Raw genomic sequence first — 12650 nt, forward strand, 5'->3', positions numbered from 1 at the left:
CTTTTCAACAGTCGTTCAACACGTGACATTGTTTACTTGCTTTCAACAATCGTCTCATTCTTCATTGACAATTCACTAATACTTTCAACATTTTACAAAACTAAGTAACAATCTTTAAAACATCATAACTATGCAAAATTTCATGTTTTGGTGTTTTTCGTAAATCGAAAGACTAGTTGATCTAATTCGAACTTTTGAAGCAAGTAACGAATCACCGAGTCGAGATGGTGTGCTACACACTCAGTATTTTCATTACGAGTGTGCAGCTTCTCCCGTATACAGTTCGTGGCCGAGCCCCTCCAGCATGCCACGGAGGCACCGAATAACAAGTGCTACAGATCGCGAGCGCATTATCGAGGCCTACTGAACCGAACAAGATTTCCTCGTAGTTGCAGCAGCCCTTGGAGTTCAGCGCACCACGGCATACTCCATTGTGCGAGCATACCAACGCGAAAACAGGGTTGAAGCGGCTCACGCAGGAGGCAGACACAAGATCATAGACAATGAAACTCTGGATCTAATAGTGATGCTGCTTGAAGCAAACCCTATGATGACCTTGAGAGAGATAAAGAAGGAGGTCATGGATGTATTTCCTACAAAACCACATTTCAGTGAGGTAACGCTTTCGCGTTATTTGGAGGGGGAGCTGATATCACTGAAAATGTCCCGTGACTCCCCAGCAGAAAGAAATTCTCCCGCAGTAAAGGAGGCGAGACACGCTGGCGACGGGTCTACAGCAGCAACTAGTATACATTGATGAGACAGGTATGTAATTATGTAACCACTTATCAACTATCTGTAGTATGTACTACATAATTACTTAAGTAAACTGTATGTAACGAGTGAGTACTTAATATTGATCTCAGTTTGATGCATCGTACAACTTTCCTTGTGTTAATGTTTAATTACATTACAGTATGACTACATACACTGATGTTTCATTTCCAGGGTTCAATATGTGGACCAAGAGGACGTACGGCAGGGCAAGACGCGGGGAGCGTGTGCATCGCGCCGTTGGTGGACAGCGTGGCAGAAACACGACAGTGATTGCTGCGATAGCTGAACACTGTGGAATACTCTATCACGAAATTCACTATGGTTCAGTGACGAAGGAAGTATTCAGCGATTTCATCGCATCACTTGCAGCAATAATCGGAGACGCAAGATCCATACTTGTTCTAGACAACGCTCCAATTCACAACGGTATTGCAGCAGTCTATCCCGAGCTGAATATTAAATTTCTCCCTCCATACTCTCCTTGCTTGAACCCCATAGAAAACTGTTTCTCTGTGTTTAAATCATACCTGAAGCAGTACCTCCACCGTGAAGCTCCACGGTGCAACGCGGCCCACGCCAGGCAAGAAGGAGTGACTCTCAATGCACTGAGGGAGAACATTTTGCAAGTTGGCGTGGAATTTGCACTGCCTAGTGTCACGGAACATGTTGTGTCGCAGAACTATAACCATGTCAACACCTACTTGGTTCAATGTATTGAGCGCCGAGACATCTTCAATTGATATACAGTAGGTCTACAGTAATAGAGTATAACCTACTGCCTTACCATTTGTTCCACTTGAAACAATTCACAACAAAAACCTTCTATACACTCATGGGTTCTTTTTTACCTGACAGGTTACTATTCGTGAGGCAGAGGAGGAAGGCAAGTCAACGGGATGCTGATATGACACTCCTCTCCCCAATCCCACTACCCCTCCCACCCTCACCTACCTCCATCCCTACCTTACAGCCAGGCAGAAACAACCCACCAAGGTGTACGAGGCCTTTACTGTGAATTGCTTCGTGGAAGTATCATGACACCAATGTACACCTTTTTTCAATTGCAATTGAACAATGTTACTTTTGGTTTCAACATCTTCGAATGGAATCAACATTCTTACACTTGATTAATAACAATCTTTACTTTCCGTTCAACAATCATCCAAAACTTTTCAACAGTCGTTCAACACGTGACAATGTTTACTTGCTTTCAACAATCGTCTCAATCTTCATTGACAATTCACTAATACTTTCAACATTTTACAAAACTAAGTAACAATCTTTAAAACATCATAACTATGCAAAAAGTTTATGTTTTGGTGTTTTTCGTAGATCGAAAGACTAGTTGATCTAATTCGAACTTTTGAAGCAAGTAACGAATCACCGAGTCGAGATGGTGTGCTACACACTCAGTATTTTCATTACGAGTGTGCAGCTTCTCCCGTATACAGTTCGTCGCCGAGCCCCTCCAGCATGCCACGGAGGCACCGAATAACAAGTGCTACAGATCGCGAGCGCATTATCGAGGCCTACAGAGCCGAACAAGATTTCCTCGTAGTTGCAGCAGCCCTTGGAGTTCAGCGCACCACGGCATACTCCATTGTGCGAGTATACCAACGCGAAAACAGGGTTGAAGCGGCTCACGCAGGAGGCAGACACAAGATCATCGACAATGAAACTCTGGATCTAATAGTGATGCTGCTTGAAGCAAACCCTATGATGACCTTGAGAGAGATAAAGGAGGAGGTCATGGATATATTTCCTACAAAACCACATTTCAGTGAGGTAACGCTTTCGCATTATTTGGAGGGGGAGCTGATATCACTGAAAATGTCCCGTGACTCCCCAACTATCTGTAGTATGTACTACATAATTACTTAAGTAAACTGTATGTAACGAGTGAGTACTTAATATTGATCTCAGTTTGATGCATCGTACAACTTTCCTTGTGTTAATATTTAATTACATTACAGTATGACTACATACACTGATGTTTCATTTCCAGGGTTCAATCTGTGGTCCAAGAGGACGTACGGCAGGGCAAGACGCGGGGAGCGTGTGCATCGCGCCGTTGGTGGACAGCGTGGCAGAAACACGACAGTGATTGCTGCGATAGCTGAACACTGTGGAATACTCTATCACGAAATTCACTATGGTTCAGTGACGAAGGAAGTATTCAGTGATTTCATCGCATCACTTGCAGCAATAATCGGAGACACAAGATCCATACTTGTTCTAGACAACGCTCCAATTCACAACGGTATAGCAGCAGTCTATCCCGAGCTGAATTTTAAATTTCTCCCTCCATACTCTCCTTGCTTGAACCCCATAGAAAACTGTTTCTCTGTGTTTAAATCATACCTGAAGCAGTACCTCCACCGTGAAGCTCCACGGTGCAACGCGGCCCACGCCAGGCAAGAAGGAGTGACTCTCAATGCACTGAGGGAGAACATTTTGCAAGTTGGCGTGGAATTTGCACTGCCTAGTGTCACGGAACATGTTGTGTCGCAGAACTATAACCATGTCAACACCTACTTGGTTCAATGTATTGAGCGCCGAGACATCTTCAATTGATATACAGTAGGTCTACAGTAATAGAGTATAACCAACGGCCTTACCGTTTGTTCCACTTGAAACAATTCACAACAAAAACCTTCTATACACTCATGGGTTCTTTTTTACCTGACAGGTTACTATTCGTGAGGCAGAGGAGGAAGGCAAGTCAACGGGATGCTGATATGACACTCCTCTCCCCAATCCCACTACCCTCCCATCCTCACCTACCTCCATCCCTACCTTACAGCCAGGCAGAAACAACCCACCAAGGTGTACGAGGCCTTTACTGTGAATTGCTTCGTGGAAGTATCATGACACCAATGTATTTAGCTATTAGTATAAGGCCCTTTTTTCTTTGTTTCTTTTTAAGCAATCGTATGTTTTATGTAGCTACTACATACTAAAGACTAAAGACATTACATAATTACATATGTTTATACCAGAATTCATTGTGTTGTTGATGTTTGTGTAAGTATACTCAAAAATTAAATATTCATGGCTGTTACTGATTTTAAAGATTGTTGAATAAATTCTTTTCAATGATGATTGTTTCAGTAGCATTGTTGAAAAGTTTGGTTGACTGTTGAAAGCAATCGGAGATATGTGGCTGTTGAAAGGTTTTGTAAATTGTCAAATCAAAATAATTGATTGTTGAATGGATTCGGAAAATAGTTGAAAGCAAATAGAAATTTGTCATTCCAAAATCTTGATTGTTAAAGGCAAGTGGTCAATTGTTCAATTGCAAATGAAAGAAGGTGTATTATTATTATTATTATTATTATTATTATTATTATTATTATTATTATTATTGCTTGTTTTGTTATTATTATTATTAAAACAGTGCATTTTAGTAAGTTTTACTTCTACGGAAAACGCTTATTTTCTGCTCTAAACGCTGCTTCTAGTTAGTTTTACTTCTCTTACTGGAAACATCGGTTTCTGCTCAAAAACAGTGTATTTTAGTTAGTTTTACTTCTCTCACGGAAAACTCTTTTTTTCTTCTAAAAATTTTTTTTATAGTTAGTTATACTTCTTCTGGTGAAAACACTAAATTTTGAATGAAAACAGTGGAATTCGTTAGTTTTACTTCTTTTCACAGAATACGCTTGTTTTCTGCACAAAACAGTGCATTTTAGTTCATTTTATTTTTTTCACGAAAAACGCTTGTTTTCTGCTCAAACACACTGCTTTTAGTTCATTCATGTCTTTTTCACGGAAAACGCTTGTTTACTGCTCAAACACACTGCTTTTAGTTAGTTTTACTTCTTTTACTGGAAATCTCAGTTTATGATAAAAAAACAGTGTATTTTAGTAAGTTTTACTTCTACGGAAAACGTTTTTTTTTCTCCTAAAAATGTTTTTTTGTAGTTAGTTTTACTTCCTCTAGTGAAAACACTCAATTTTTAATGAAAACATTGGAAGTCGTTAATAAAACTTCTCTTCGCGGAATACGTTAATTTCTGCACCAAAAAGTGCATTTTAGTTCATTTTATTTTTTTCACGAAAACGCTTGTTTTCTGCAAAAAAAAGAGTGTAATTTAGTTCACTGACGTCTTTTCACGGAAAACGCTTATTTTCTGCTCAAAACGCTGCTTCTAGTAAGTTTTGCTTCTTTTACTGGAAACATCTGTTTCTGCTCAAAAACAGTGTATTTCAGTAGGTTTTACTTTTATCACGGAATCGCTTGTTTTAAGCTAAAACGCTGTTTATAGTTAGTTTTACTTCTTGCACTGGAAACACTCAGTTTTTACTGAAAAACAGTGTATTTTAGTAAGTTTTACTTCTCTCACGGAAAACGATTTTTTTCTCCTAAAAATGCTGTTTTTAGTTAGTTTTACATTTTCTAGTGAAAACACACAATTTTGAATGAAAACAGTGGAATTCGTTAGTTTTACTTCTTTTCACGGAATACGCTTATTTTTTGCACAAAGCCGTGCATTTTCGTTCATTAAATTTTTTTCACGAAAACGTTTGTTTTCTGCTCAAAACAGTGTATTTTAGTTCACTGACGTCTTTTCACGGAAAACGCTTGTTTTCTGCTCAAACACACTGCTTTTAGTTAGTTTTACTTCTCCTACAAGAAATCTCTGTTTATGCTCCAAAACAGTGTGTTTTAGAAAGTGTAACTTCTTCAAGGGAAAATGCTTATTTTCAGCACAAAACGCTGCTTCTAGTTAGTTTGACTTCTCTTACTGGAAACATCCGTTTCTGCTCAAAAACAGTGTATCTTAGTAAGTTTTACTTCTCCCACGGAAAACTCTTTTTTTTTTTTCTAAAAATGCTGATTTTAGTTAGTTTTACTTCTTCTAGTGAAAACACTAAATTTTGAATGAAAACAGTGGAATTCGTGAATTTTACTTCTTTTCACAGAATACGCTTGTTTTCTGCACAAAACAGTGCATTTTAGTTAATCCCAGCCGTTACCAACACCTCTTCCCTCCCAGACCAGATATCCCTCCTCCTAGTCACAGGCCTGGCATTTGACATTATTAGGGACCTGCCACTCTTTGCCATAAACAGATAAAATGTACCGGGAACTTTCCCCCCACACTCTCATCATTCTCTCACTTTATGTAACTTGACAAAACCTATGACCCTTCAGGCTTTTACGCCCTTAATGTACGAGTCATAAAGGCAAGTATGAACTTTTCATACTTCCCTGTTGGGCGCTGTAAACGCTTCTGCGCTTCACCTTGCACAGGATGTACGGGGGTGCCCAATAAACTAGCCCCCTCGGGGGCAAATCTGAATCTGATTTTAGTTAATTATATTTTTTTCACGAAAACGCTTGTTTTCTGCTCAAAACAGTGTATGTTAGTTCATTCATGTCTTTTCATGGAAAACGATTGTTTTCTGCTCAAAACGCTGCTTTTACTTAGTTTTACTTCTTTTACTGGAAACATTAGTTTCTGCTCAAAAACAGTGTATTTTAGTAAGTTTTACTTTTATCACGGAAACGCTTGTTTTCTGCTAAAACGCTGTTTATAGTTAGTTTTACTTCTTGCACTGGAAATACTTAGTTTTTACTCAATACAGTGTATTTTAGTAAGTGTTACTTCTCTCATGGAAAATTTCAATTTCAATTTCAATTGTTTATTCCTTGATAGAGGAAGCGGGATCCTAGTGCTGTCACTAGGTACCCCTGTACAATGACACCAGAAGCATCTGGCAAGTGTGACAAGTATATACAGTATAAATATTATAAAGGGGCTTTCTAAAGCCTAAGGAAGGAAGGATATTCCTTTAACACATAATCAATGTTATTTACAAAATATCTGGCTAGTATGGGAGGATCATCGTGTCTCCGTCAGGGGGTCGTGGAGTGGTGGTTCCAGCAGGCGTCACGGAAGCGTTGTGTGTGGGGACATCTTAGGAGGTAGTGGATAAGGGTGCTGCTGTCGGGTCTTCTGCATAATGCACAAGAGCGTTGCTCAGGGGATGCGGGGATACCAATCTCCCAAGCAAAGTCATACCCAATGATGATACGGGCAGCAATCACGTCCCCTTTCCGCAACCCTTTCCCATAGACGTACGAGAAGTCAGGAAGTTTACGGAGGACATCGTACCAGGTGGGCGGGGAGTCCAGGGGGATGGCTGCTTCCCGAGCTTCTCTCTGTTTGCGGCGAATTTGGGTCCTAAGCTGTAAAAGTGTTCGAGGAACAACGTAGTCAGGTGTGGCCTTGCTGCAGCCAGTCTTGGCAAGGCCATCTGCTGCCTCATTCCCCAAGATACCGACATGACTGGGTATCCATAGGAATGTCACAGGACGGCCTGCATCCTGAAGTGTGGCTGTTAACCCTCGTATTCGGAGGATGAGGTCCTTATTTACCCCTGATCCAAATGCGATCCCGTCGAGAGCAGACCTGGAATCGCAGCAGACAAGCAAGGGGCAGACACCATTTGCTTCTACCTCAGCCTGAGTGGAGGATGCCCCATCAGAAACTCTGAGAGACAGTTTGATAGGCTCAGGGGGATCAGGACGGGAGATGTAGACACCAGCCCCGTCCCTACATGTAGCGGGGTCAACAGAACCATCAGTGTAGAGGACGACCCTACCTGGGGACCAATGGGCGATCCTGGAGAGGTGGTATTTGCAGAGAATAACAGGGTTCACCTGGGATTTCGGGAGCGGTCCACCGAGGGCAATCACTTCAGGTTGAAAATCCAGCCAGGGAGAAGGAGACGAACCAACAGCAGGGGTGACAACAATATCAGGCAGGAGGTCGTGCTCCTGAAGGGCTCGGATGAGTGACCCTCGCCACTGTCTTCTAGATGGAGGTCGGCCTCGGACAGCAGGAGTCATTCACGGAAAAAGTTTTTTTCTGCTCAAATCGCTGTTTCTATTTAGTTTTACTTCTTTTACTAGAAACATCAGTTTCTGCTCAAAAGATTGTATTTTAATAAGTTTTACTTTTATCACGGAAACGCTTGTTTTCCGCTAAAACGCTGTTTGTAGCTAGTTTTACTTCTTTTATTGGAAACATTATTTTCTGCTCAAAAGCAGTGTATTGTAGTAAGTTTTACTCCTCTCACGGAAAACGCCCCTTTCCTCCTAAAAATGCTGTTTTTTAGTTGGTTTTACTTTGTAGGGGTATCGAGATATTAATGTTGTCTAGCACTCAGGATGGAAAGAAACTCTAATGTGGTTTTCTTATATAATATAAGTTCTATGATAGACAGTCTGGTGCTGGAGGTGCCGTGTGGTGGGGAGCTGCTCAGTAGAAGACGTTCGGTGAGTAGCGTGTTGAAGGAGGTAGATGTGCAGGAGCTTCGTTAGAGAAGATGTTGCCTGTTGCTGGCCTCCTGATTGAATGAATGCTAACAGCGTGGAGCTTGCTGGAGGAGGTGTTGCTTGTTCAGGAAGATGGGCAGAATGAGAGTTGGTTGGTGAGGAAGCTCAGAGAAGGACATGCTCGTGGGTCGCCATGCTCGCTGGCGGGAGCGAGGACCGCCAGGCAGGCGAGGAGAAGCGAAGGCAGTCAGGCAGCGGCGGAGGAGGAGGTGTTGCTTGTTCAAGAAGAATGGTCAGAATGAATCTCAATGGAGAGACAGAGCAGCAGCTGCCAGTCCTCTATGAATCATGTTGGGAAAACCCAGAAAGTCGCCGGTGAGTAGTTCCGTTGCTAAGCAACCGTACCATCTGGCGTCAGCTCTCGCTTGGTTGCTAGGAGATGGCACGTCGGAATGCGGTAGCAGGTGGTGGCTGTGGCTACGCAGTTGTAGACAGTTGTAGGGGAGACGTCCACTACAACTTCTTCTAGTGAAAACACTCACTTGTGAATGAAAACATAGAATTCGCTGGTTTTACTTCTTTTCACGGAATACGCTTGTCTTCTGCACAAAACAGTGCATTTTTGTTCATTTTATTTTTTTCACGAAAAACGTTTGTTTTCTGCTCAAAACAGTGTATTTTTGTTCACTGACGTCTTTTCAATGGAAAACGCATTTTTTCTGCTGAAAACGCTGCTTTTAGTTAGTTTTACTTCTCTTACTATAAATCTCAGTTTATGCTCAAAATCAGTGTATCTTAGTAAGTTTTACTTCTCCTACGGAAAACGCTTATTTTCTGCTCAAAACGCTGCTTCTAGTTAGTTTTACTTCTCTCACTGGAAACATCGGTTTCTGCTCAAAAACAATGTATTTTAGTAAGTTTTACTTTTATTACGGAAACGCTTGTTTTCTGGTAAAACGCTGTTTATAGTGAGTTTTACTTCTTGCACTGGAAACACTCAGTTTTTACTCAAAAACAGTGTATCTTTGTAAGTTTTACTTCTCTCACGGAAAACGCCCTTTATCTCCTAAAATGCTGTTTTAGTGAGTTTTACTTCTTTTAGTGAAAACACACAATTTTGAATGAAAACAGTGGAATTTGTTAGTTTTACTTCTTTTCACGGAATATGCTTGTTTTCTGCACGAAACAGTGCATTTTAGTTCATTTTATTTTTTCACGGAAAACGCTTATATTCTGCTCAAAACGTGGCTTCTAGTTAGTTTTACTTCTATTACTGGAAACACCAGTTTCTGCTCAAAAACAGTGTATTTTGTAAGTTGTACTTCTCCCATGGAAAACGCTTTTATCTCCTAAAAATGCTGTTTTTAGTTAATTTTACTTCTAGTGAAAACACTAAATTTTGAATGAAAACAGTAGAATTCGTTAGTTTTGCTTCTTTTCACAGAATACGCTTGTTTTCTGCACAAAACAGTGCATTTTAGTTCATTTTATATTTTTCACGAAAAACGATTGTTTTCTGCTCAAAAAAGTATATTTTAGTTCACTGATGTCTTTCAATGGAAAACGCATTTTTTTCTGCTGAAAACGCTGCTTCTCGTTAGTTTTACTTCATTTTCTGGAAACACCACTTTCTGCTCAAAAACAGTGTATTTTTGTAAGTTTTACTTTTATCACGGAAACGATTGTTTTCTGCTAAAAATGCTGTTTTAGTTAGTTTTACTTCTTCTGGTGAAAAGACTCAATTTTGAATGAAAATAGTGGAATTCGTTAGTTTTACTTCTTTTCACGGAATACGCCTGTTTTCTGCACAAAGCAGTGCATTTTAGTTCATTCTATTTTTTTCACGATAAACGCTTGTTTTCTGCTGAAAAAAGTGTAGGCTACCTTAGTTCACTGACCTCTTTTCACGGAAAATGTTTGTTTTCTGCTCAAACACACTGCTTTTAGTTACTTTTACTTCTTGTACTGGAAACACTCAGTTTTTACTCAAAACAGTGTATTTTAGTAAGTTTTATTTCGCTCAAGGAAAACGCCTTCTTTCTCCTAAAAATGCTGTTTTTAGTTAGTTTTACTTCTTCTAGTGAAAACACCTAATTTTGAATGAAAACAGTGGAATTCGTTAGTTTTACTTCTTTTCACGGAATACGCTTGTCTTCTGCACAAAGCAGTGCGTATTAATTCATTCTATTTTTTCACGAAAAACGCTTGTTTTCTGCTCAAAAAAGTGTATTAAAGTTCACTGGTGTCATTTCATGGAAAACGCTTATTTTTTGCTCAAAATGCTGCTTCTAGTTAGTTTTACTTCTCTGGTATTCTCCATTTATAAAACCCCCAAACAGTTTAACCATCACCTCACACAACCTAGTACAGTACAGTACTACTACCCATGAGAAGGATGGCCATCTCCCCAAATTATTAATTGTTATACTCAACGATGAAGTTTCTTTTGCCTACAGAGACATCATTGTTGTGAAAAAGATGTCTCAGACATGAAACCATATCTAGTGGGTCTGTGACCTAAGAATCTAAATACAGTAGTAATATCCCCATTAGCCAGAATAATTGGTGCACAGCAGTTCTGCGATTGAGATATTTTCCTGTATGGAAAAAAATCACACATCCCTGGAATTTTTCCAGGTACTGGGGAGTTTTCCTCGAGTCTAAACTATGCATCTCACACGAACAGACACAGAGCTGTGTTTATTTATGCAAACACCATTGTACATATAAAATATACTGTAAATAAAGAGAATACACTACTACTACTACTGAACTGAATATACTGTACTCACCAGCAGATGCTGTCATCTTGAGCTTGTGATGCAGGCAGGCCAATTGATATGATGATGATACACAGGATGGCCTGCCTTTGTCCTGTAGCAGGTGTTGCTAACTGTCACTCTCCTCTTCCCCCATGAAGGAAGGATTGAATATGCACTGTATACTGTACATAAACCCTTTACACACTTGCATGCATTGTCCAATACAGTACAAATGGCACTTTCATACTTACAGAAAGTCAGTACAATATACAAAACTGATAGTATCCTGCATTCACTTTTTTACATCTTAACAATGCTTTAATGGTATTCTTGGCTGATTTTATGCTGAAACAGTAATGTACAGCACTGCAAAACAACGCAGATCATATGTAAAAACAGCAATGAGCAAGCGAACAAGCTTGTACAATAGCAGCAGACATTGAACTAAGAGTGTCATGATGCAAGAGTTTGAGAAGATAGGCTGAGATATGTTAGCCATTCATAGGTATCCCAAACAGCCACATGACAGTTGTGACCAATCGTAGCTCATGAGCATTCTGAGCCTACCCACCCATGTGTCGATAACATGATGCAATCTCCCGGAAATTCTTTCCCATGCCCGGAACAAAGATTTTTCTCAGAATTTTCCGGAAATGCGCATAATGCAATCCTCAGAAATTCGCTACCATTCCCAGAATGCAGAGATTTTTCCCCGGAATTTCTCAGAATGCCCCGCCCCCCCCCAAAATAAAACAGCAGTTGGAGAATTCTGTGGAACAAATATTCCTGCTAATGGAGAGATTACTTATCAGTTTTCTCAATAGAGTACCAAGGAAAAATACTTTATTTTTGGAAAACATATTTTATTTGAGATTATCAAAATTTATAAAACGTACAAAATGCATTAACTCTATCTTCTCCAAATTATATATATTTTCAGTAATGCAAGATATATTAACCAGGTACACAAGAAGCCATGACAAAGGGATACATATTGGTTCATAAATCATGAGTAAGTTCAGTACTATAATCATGCTTGGATTTGCTGGTGTCAATACTAGTTTATGTATACGTACCTATTTTAAGTTATCTGTTATTACTAGTTCATGTTTATCTTTATTTAATGTATGTAGTGTGTATCAAATTATTCATAAAATAGCTTAGGTTGACAGAATTGTGTATAAATCCCTTTAGTCATGTCTATCTTACACACCTTGAAGAATAAGTAAAAACAAAGAAAATTCATTTTACATACACCAATATCATTTACAAATATAACCTGTACAAGAATAATATTGTACTATGAGCATATTGGTATTGCTGGTTGCTTACAATGACAACTGATGTGCAGAAAAAAACCAAACAAAAAACACTGCACTACTATTTTTTTTAAAGACTTACATCATACCCTAAAAATTATTCACACAAATGAAGTCATTATAAAATTCCCTAAAACTTGTGTTCACCAAGTCTGTCTATCTGAAGGGAACCCTACCAAGGGTTTAAAGAATAGACCTTTTGCATGTGTGTATAGTGGTGTAGTGAGAGCGGGGGATGTTGGCTTTATACTGTAAATAATGTACAGAAATATTAATGCAAACTGACAACTCGTCAGCCAGTGTTGCTGTGAATTCATGAATAAAGTTTTCATACCTATAAAATTTGATTCTGTTAAAACTAATAATGAAGTTTAATTTCAGTTACAGAACAGTGCAGGGTACCTGCATTGTATTATAAAATACTCCTGAGAACTTCATACACTCCAGCTCTACCACAGTTTCCTCCTTGACAGAGAATGACACATAGTAAGTTAAAACTATTCT

The sequence above is a fragment of the Homarus americanus genome, unplaced genomic scaffold (genome assembly GCF_018991925.1).
Source record: "Homarus americanus isolate GMGI-L3 unplaced genomic scaffold, GMGI_Hamer_2.0 scaffold58064, whole genome shotgun sequence".
Lineage (NCBI taxonomy): Eukaryota > Metazoa > Arthropoda > Malacostraca > Decapoda > Nephropidae > Homarus > Homarus americanus.